At 45.9% G+C, this 9,225-nt stretch overlaps 1 protein-coding gene across 7 annotated transcripts in view; it reads right to left on the reverse strand.

Annotated features, from left to right (window-relative positions):
• SHISA9 (shisa family member 9) overlaps positions 1–9,225 on the reverse strand; it is a 346,359-nt gene that overhangs the window by 248,015 nt on the left and 89,119 nt on the right. The gene's annotated exons all lie outside the window — the stretch shown is intronic.

Consider the following 9,225-nt stretch of genomic DNA (forward strand, 5'->3'; position numbering starts at 1 on the left):
CAGCAGAGGACAGCCCAAGTCCTTGGGCCCCTGCACCCATGTGGGAGACCTGGAAGAAGCAGCTGGCTCCTGGCTTTGGATCGGCGCAGCTCCAGTCATTGCAGCCATCTGGGGAGTGAACCAGCGGATGGAAGACCTCTCTCTCTGTCCCTACCTCTCTCTTTAACTCTTTCAAAAAATAAAATAAATCTTTAAAAAAAGGAAAAAAAGAAATACAAGACAATCAAATTATTATTTCCAATAGGTGAAAAGTTCAAGGCCTACAGCAGACTCTTGACTGTTCACCAAAACTCATTTCTCTTTTTCCCGTGCACAAACACAAACTTGTAGATAAAATATCTGATAGATAAGCTTTATTTGAACAGGACTTAGAAGGTATTGGTTGTGTATTCACTGTTTTTGTGTGTGTGTGTGTGTGTGTGTGTTTTTTTTTTTTTGACAGGCAGAGTGGACAGTGAGAGAGAGAGACAGAGAGAAAGGTCTTCCTTTGCCGTTGGTTCACCCTCCAATGGCCACCGCGGCTGGCGCGCTGCAGCCGGCGCACCGAGCTGATCCGATGGCAGGAGCCAGGTACTTATCCTGGTCTCCCATGGGGTGCAGGGCCCAAGCACTTGGGCCATCCTCCACTGCACTCCCTGGCCACAGAAGAGAGCTGGCCTGGAAGAGGGGCAACTGGGACAGAATCCGGTGCCCCGACCAGGACTAGAACCCGGTGTGCCGGCGCCACAAGGCAGAGGATTAACCTAGTGAGCCGCAGCGCCGGCCTGTGTATTCACTGTTAATGAATCAACAATAGATATGAAACACACATAGAATCAGGCTATATATTAACTGTTTGACAAAAATATAGTGAACACAAGTTCATAGGAACCAACACCAAATTTCTCCTTGCAGCAAACGGTTCAAGATTCGTTATTCCAGTGTTTGTAGTGAACTTTTTTTAAAGATTTTTTTTTATTTATTTCTTTGACAGGTAGAGTTACAGACAGTGAGAGAGAGAGACAGACAGAAAGGTCCTCCCTCCATTGGTTCACTCCCCAAATGGCCGCAACGGCCAGAGCTACGCCAATCTGAAGCCAGGAGCCAGGAGCTTCTTCCGGGTCTACCGTGCAAGTGCAGGGGCCCAAGAGCTTGAGCCATCTTCTACTGCTTTCCCAGGCCATAGCAGAGAGCTGGATCAGAAGTGGAGCAGCCAGGTCTCAAACCGGCACCCATATGGGATGTCGGCACTGTAGGCAGCAGCTTTACCCACTATGCCACAGCACCAGCCCCTGTAGTAAACTTTAAGAATACACCTTCTTGGCCAGCGCCGCGGCTCACTAGGCTAATCCTCCGCCTAGCGGCGCCGGCACACCGGGTTCTAGTCCCAGTCGCGGCACCGGATTCTGTCCCGGTTGCCCCTCTTCCAGGCCAGCTCTCTGCTGTGGCCAGGGAGTGCAGTGGAGGATGGCCCAGGTGCTTGGGCCCTGCACCCCATGGGAGACCAAGAAAAGCACCTGGCTCCTGGCTCCTGCCATCGGATCAGCGCGGTGCGCCGGCCGCAGCGCACCGGCCGCGGCGGCCATTGGAGGGTGAACCAACGGCAAAAGGAAGACCTTTCTCTCTGTCTCTCTCTCTCACTGTCCACTCTGCCTGTCAAAAAAAAAAAAAAAGAATACACCTTCTTGAATAATAAGAGTAAACCGTACCTCATGAAGATCAATGTAGACACTGAGTTGTTAAGGTATAAATATTAACTTATTTGAATTTCTTATTTCTTTAGCATTGGGTTCTGTGAAAGAAATTACTAAGACATCAGTGGCACCCTGAGTTGAAATAAAGCTTGTGAATACCTTCCATAAGGGATGGCAGAGCCAAATACCTAAAGGAGCCTGGGTCATGAATTAACACACCAACCAAGAACACCTGCCTTGTATGTGTCTATTGTCTTTGAGACATTTCACATCTCCATGCCTATTTACAGTGAGGTAGCCTGTCTTAACTAATACATAGCCCTTTCCTGCCTCTCCAAAGTCAATCTGCTTCCCTAGGAGTTGCTCTTACTCTCAGAGAGAAGAGGACATGTAACCCACCAACGAGGCATGCTCAGCTCTAATAAGGTATTTGGGGTAGCAGGATGCATTAACTCCACAAACGCATACTGAGGATTATCTTTGTCCCATCTGTGGGTACCAGGCTTACAAAATGAATGAAAACACAGACCCAGTTCATGGTCTTACCATACAGTGGCTTGGGAGAGATATAATCAATGCAATGAATTTTTAGCCTAAGAAACAATTACACCAAATCTGGGCAAGAAAGCAGCCTTTAAGTTGGGTTTTGAAAAATTACAGCCTTGTCAGGTGGTTGATCAGACAGAAGCACATATATGGACCCGGACTGTCCAAAGAGGAGAAAGGCCTCAGATAAGACCCCCACTGAGGGACCACAAACCATCTTTGGTGACTTAGGGCCAGCACTGTGGCATACTAGGCTAAGCCTCTGCTTGTAGCACTGGCATCCCATATGGGTACCAGTTCATGTCCCAGCTGCTCCTCTTCTGATCCAGCTCTCTGCTATGACATGGGAAAGCAGTAGAAGATGGCCCAGGTTGGGCCCCTGCACCCACATGGGAGACCCAGAAAAGCTCCTGGCTCCAGGCTTCAGCTTGGCCCAACTCCAGCCATTGCAGCCATCTGGGGAGTGAACCAGCAGATGGAAGACATTTCTGCCTGCCTCTCCTTCTCTCTGTAACTCTACCTCTCAAATAAAAAAAAATAAAATCTTTTTTTTTTTTAAATCAAGGGTTAAAGTCAAACAAGAAATCAGAGCCCACATGATAAAGAACTTTACCACCAAGTCAAACCTAATGCCATCAACAGGAGAATCAATACCTTGTGATATGCAATAGAATACTACCCAGAAACAAAAAGGATTGAGTTGCAAATACATACAACATGGATGCATCTCAAGGATGTCCTGCTTAGCTGTGCAAGAGAAGCAGACACAATGATCTTCACGTGCTGCGATTCCATTTGTGGGATGTGCAGGAGCATGCAAAACACTCTACAGGGAAAAACCAGAGCAGTGGATCCCTCGACGGATGGGTGGGACTGACTGAGAGGTGCATAACAGAATTTGGGGCAGAAGAGTGGTTTGCATGGGTCTATGCATCTGTCAGCACTGATTGAATTACACACTAAAGACATGTGCATCTCACTGTATATAAATCATACTGATTAAAACAAATCCTAGGCAAAGGCTTTGGCATTTGGGGGCTCCAGAAGCCAATCATACGCAAGCTGAATGGTTTTACCCCCAGCGGGCTCAGCTTGGGTGCCTTATATAAAGCTAATTTTGGCAGCTATCTTTTTCAAATTTTCAGAAGAGAAACTTTCTGCTTTTCAAAATCAAAATATCATTCAGCATTCCAAAGTAACAGATCAAAAGGAAGCTGTTCTGTTCGAAGGAGAGATAAAAGATTGATGGTCCATTGAACACCTCCCCTTCAGGGCCTCCCCTTCAACTCTACAATGGCCCTGGGATATATATAAAGACCCTTGGGGCTCATAGAGCCAGATTGAGAACGTCTGATCCAAGGGAGCCAGCAGGGTTGCCAAGTTCAGTTGCACAGCTGAGCACTGCACCACTCTAGACTACAATGTGAATGGCATCCCCTGGAGGGATGCAATGCAGCAGCCTTGGGGGCCATGCTGGTAAGCTGAGTAAGAGAAGCAGACCTGAGAAAGGTGATGAAGGGCAACTAGCACTCAACCACAGCATCAAGCCCAGCAGGTGCGACGGGGCCAGTGGACACTGATGAGCACAGCCCTGTTTATCTTGGACAACTGCTACTCACCTCCAGCTAACTGCTGCTACATGGAAAAACTGGCACTGCCAAATCTTCACATTTTTCCAAGAGAGGTCAAAATCTGGATTTTATAGGAACTCTCCAAGTTTAAAACGCTGGCAAATAGTTTAATTAAGAATATGTTGTGGGGCCGGCACCGTGGCTCACTTGGCTAATCCTCCGCCTGTGGTGCCGGAATCCCATATGGGCCCCGGGGTTCTAGTCCCGGTTGCTCCTCTTCCAGTCCAGCTCTCTGCTGTGGCCCGGGAAGGCAGTGGAGGATGGCCCAAGTGCTTGGGCCCTGCACCCGCATGGGAGACCAGGAGGAAGCACCTGGCTCCTGGCTTCGGATCAGCGTAGCACCGGCCGTAGCAGCCATTTGGGGGGTGAACCAACGGAAGGAAGACCTTTCTCTCTGTCTCTCCCTCTCACTGTCTGAAACTCTTCCTGTCAAATAAATAAAATAAAAAATCTTTAAAAAAAAAAAAAGAGTATGTTGTGAGGGCTGGCACTGTAGCCAGCTGTGCCGGCATCCCATATGGGCGCCGGTTGAGTCCCAGCAGCTCCACTTCCGATCCAGCTCTCTGCTATGGCCTGGGAAAGCAGTGGAAGATGGCCCAAGTACTTGGGCCCCTGCACCCCTGGTTTCGGATAGGCGCAGCTCTGGCTGTTGTGATCATCTAGGGAATGACCAGCAGATAAAAGATCTCTATCTCTCTCTCCCTTTCTCTCTCTCTGCCTCTGCTTCTCTGTAACTCTGCCTTTCAAATAAATAAATATTTTAGAAAAAAAAGGAATATGTTGTGGAGGTGCTGATGTTGGGGGAAGCTGATATCCCATATCAGAGCACTAGTTCAAGTCTTGGCTGCTTCTCTTCCCATCCAGCTCCCTGCAAACGTGCTGGGAAGGCAGTGGAAGATGGCCCAAGCACTTAGGTCCCTGTCACCTTCATGGTAGACCCAGAGGAAGCTCCTGGCCCCTGGCTTCAGCCTAACCCATCCCAGACCATTGCAACCACTTGGGGAGTGAACCAGAGGATGAAAGATCTTTCTCCCTCTGTCTCTTGCTCTCTGTCACTCTGCCTTTCCAATAAATGAAATAAAGCTTTTTTAAAAAAAAATGTGGTAGAGCACAACTCAAATGTATCTTCCAAACAAATCAACCCATCTAGGCCACCAATTTGCAATTTTGGATTTCAGACTCTCAACAAAAAACATCTGAGCTCTTGGTGACAAACAACAAGAGGCATGTGTGCACTGCCTCTCTGGGTCCTGGACACATCCAATTTAAGCTGTTTGCTTTCTAAGAGTCAAGACCTCACTTACGTCTTCCTTCAATTTCCAAGAAGTTATGCAACAAGCATCAACAGAGATGTGGGCGCAAGCCACAACTTAAGCACAGTGAGAGCCAGGGATACTGCTGTGTGTCTGGTCACTCCTTGGCCAGCCATGCCCAGGAGTAAGCACCTTGGTGAAGGCAGAAAACACAAGATTTTAGCACATACACATCAGCCCCAAGCAGCTCAGCATGGCCACCACTTAAATGAATAAACAAAACTGTCTAATTAAAATGCTTTTGCAGTCATCTGGAGGCAGACTTTCTTGTTAAATAAAAATAAATGCAAACATATTTTGATCTTATGTTTCCTAAAGTCCTTATATATGTTTACTTTGAGAAATCCTTTAAAGCTTTGGAATTCTAAAGGTAAGAAGATGGAAGCCATTTAAAAGATCTGTAGAGACCAGGGGGAAATTCAGAAACAAAGCACATCAACCTATTGGGGTGAATGACAGATGGATGCTCAAAAGGCACTCCTGTTTGGGTTTGAGATGTCCCTCCTTGGACCACTGTCTCTTGGTTGTGGTCTACAGACCCCCCACTGTAGAAGCACTGAGAAGGTTCTCAATAAATTCTGGGTCTTGCCATATGTGTGGCCAAGGCGTCTGCTTTTCAGCAAGCATCCTATAAAGATGTGGATACACACTGAAGTTTAAGAAAAACCATGTGGCTCTGAGTATTGTTTCCAGGATAGCAGGGCAAGCAAGCAAATCTTCAGTCTGGAACTCTGCCGTGAGCCCAAGACACATATGTCCATCTGTGTACTTGGTATCTCCACCTGGCAACTCACAGTAACTCAAATTCCAAGAACAAAATTGAACTCTTGATCTTCTTAGTAGTAGTAACTGGCACTTCCATCCATCCAACTGTGTGTGGCAGATATATAGTGTCCTATTTGACACCTCCATTTTCCTCATTTATGACAACATGTCCCTAAATCCATAAATCATACCAGTTCTACCTCTGGGGGGCTCATTCTTGCAGCAATAACAAACAACCCCCAAATCTTACTGAATGAAGATCACAAAGAGGCAACTACAGCTGTTTGACTCTGCTGGGTTTATTTTCAAGATGAAGGTCAACTTCGGGTTTGTAGCATGTGTTTTCTCACTCCAGAAGCTAGATTGAGGAAGCATGTACCACCACCACCAATCTGGAAGTCATCATTCTCATAGACAAGAACAGAAACACAAGCTGCAGGTGGACACATCCAAGGTCTGATAAGGCCTCTGTTAGATCATCCATTGATTCCACCCATGGCCAACCCCACTGCCAGTGAAATCAGAAAGTGCAGTCTTTCAGTGGAGCAGAGGATACAAATATTTCCTGAACAATGATAGAGCCCTCCATGATCTCTAAAAGACACCCCAGACCTGACCCCTTCTCTCCATCACCATTGTTCCCACCCTGGTCCAAGTCACCATCATCTCTCAACTGGATATCATCAACAGCCTTAAGACCCACCTGCTTGCCTCCTTCCACGGCCCCAGTCTACTCACACAATGGCCAACCTGATCTTCGTGCAGTGTCGGTGAGCTTACGCTAAACTTCCAAGGGCTTCCCACTGCATTCAGGAACACTCCAAATGCCATATTCAGATCTCTCAAGCCCTGTACGAGCTGTCCCCTGACTCTCTGTAGTTGAGGGTTTAGCCTGGGGTCCACTCACTTCCATTGGGTATACAGTAGTTTCATTTTCTCCACTTCATCCTGCCCCCACTTATGCTACAGTCACACTGGCTTTCCTTCGTCCTTCTACCTTACCATCTTCTGTTATATCTCCCAGTTCTATCTTCCACCTGGATGCCAATCTAGACACCATTCCCTCCATGTGGAACCCTCTCCCCATTTTTTTTGCTACCTGAGTTTCCTTTCATTCACCTTGTAGATCTCATCTTAAAACTCTCTTGCTCAAAAAAGTCTTACATAATTACCTAACCTAAATGAGCCCTGCATGTTAGTCTCGCAACCTGTATCTGTTATAACTGAAATTCTAAGTAGATATCTACTGGCTTCATGTCTACCTCCATGCTCCTGGGTACCCTACACTCTGAGAATTCTTGGGTAAGATCACCAGAAACCTCCTCCTGTTGTGGAGGAATGAACACTCGTCTCAAGAGAGAAACTTGGATCTAAACCATACTCTGGCTGTTATCATGTAAGCTTGAGCAACTTTTTCCTTTATGTGAGACTGAATTTTCTTTTCTGAAGACAGGGGTGTTAATAACACTATTTCTCAAACTTAGCATTCTCTCATCACCTTCCCAGTTGTTACTGTGAAATATCTACATGCCTCTCACACTGTTATTTATTTAACCTTTCTATTTATATTCCTCTATCCCACAATGCTTGTTGAACACCTACTGTGCACCAGGCACTCTTCTAGACACTGATGCACTGTTGCAGATAACTTTTCAAATTTCAAGTCTCCTTTACTCCCATCCTAAGCAATAATACCCGGGCACGATGGGAGGAATAAGCTAATGGTAGGTATTTTAAGGTGCACTAAAATAAAAGCAAAATTATTAAACAGAAAAAAATTCCATCAATGTCCATCTACAATCTCAGGTATTACTGGTGACACATGATAGATGCTTTTGGGCACATGGGCTTGGGTAACATCTAAAATCCATTGCAACTCTCAAAACTGTACTGTTCTGAATTTCTCCAAAGGGAAGATTGACACAGCTCACCTTCCTCTCTTCCAGCCCACTCTGAAAGAGCAATGAACAGAGTGACGTTAATTGAGTAATTATTCAGCGATTACAAGAACTTTTTTTCTGAGCCTGAGACGGAGGCTCTGTCAGTTTGGGAACACGCCTGAACTTCTTGGTTCTCTGTTTTCAATTCACACTCCAAACTTCAGACACTTTCATCGCCTTCTCTTCAGTAAAATGGGACGTTTGTTTACACCCTGGTGAAGGCGTTTTTATCTTCAAAGAATATGATCAACTTTCAATGACCTCTCTACATCTGACAGGGGAAAAGCTCCAAAAAACCCATAATCATCCTACTAGACAGCTCTTACCAAACATTATTTAGTAAGTTATGCATAATGAGTCAAAAATGTATGTTCTGAGTTGCCTTTGAAATACAAAATTTTTTTTAAAAGTTTGAAAGGTAAAACTTTTCCACCAATCCATTAAAACCCACTAAAACTTTAGTAGAAAAATAGGTTAAGGGCAGGAGCTAATAATTCACAGGAAAGGAAATACAAACAACTAATAAGCATATGAAAAGGTACTCAACGCCTTAACAATCAAAGAAAATGCAAATTAAAACAAGAGAGCAGGGCTTTTGATTTCAAATTAACAAAGGATTATGACAATGATTTTTTTTTATGCTAGCTAGAGTAGGGTGAAAAAGATACTGGTGTTGAAAGAATGAGATTTCTACATTTCTAGAAAGCAACTGGATACTGTATCTTAAACTCCTCCAAAGAGGTTATAATCCTTGAGTAATCTCCCTTCTAGGAATCAACCCTGAGAAAACCACAGAAGATCCACCCACCAAGCATGTTCAGTTTAATGTTCAGACGTTCACCATGAGGGTTTATTTAGGAACGGGGTTTCTGTTTTTTTTTTTTTTTTTAATTTTTATTTTTCACAGGCAGAGTGGATAGGGAGAGAGAGAGACAGAAAGGTCTTCCTTTGCCGTTGGTTCACCCTCCAATGGCCACCACGGCCGGCGCACCGCACTGATCCAATGGCAGGAGCCAGGTGCTTCTCCTGGTCTCCCATGGGGTGCAGGGCCCAAGCACTTGGGCCATCCTGCACTGCACTCCCTGGCCACAGCAGAGAGCTGGACTGGAAGAGGGGCAACCGGGACAGAATCCGGCACCCCGACCAGGACTAGAACCCAGTATGCTGGCACCACAAGGCGGAGGATTAGCCTAGTGAGCCGCGGCGCCGGCCAGGAACGGGTTTCTTAATGGTGGCGTTATGGACTTTCAGAGTCGCACAATCAGTTTTGTGGTGGGGGAATGGTCTGTCCACTGCAGGGTATTTAATGGCCTCTACTCACTGGATGACAGTAGCACATGTACCACCTACACCGCCC

This window comes from Oryctolagus cuniculus, chromosome 19 (assembly GCF_051225735.1).
Source record: "Oryctolagus cuniculus isolate XC-2025 breed Fujian yellow rabbit chromosome 19, ASM5122573v1, whole genome shotgun sequence".
NCBI lineage: Eukaryota > Metazoa > Chordata > Mammalia > Lagomorpha > Leporidae > Oryctolagus > Oryctolagus cuniculus.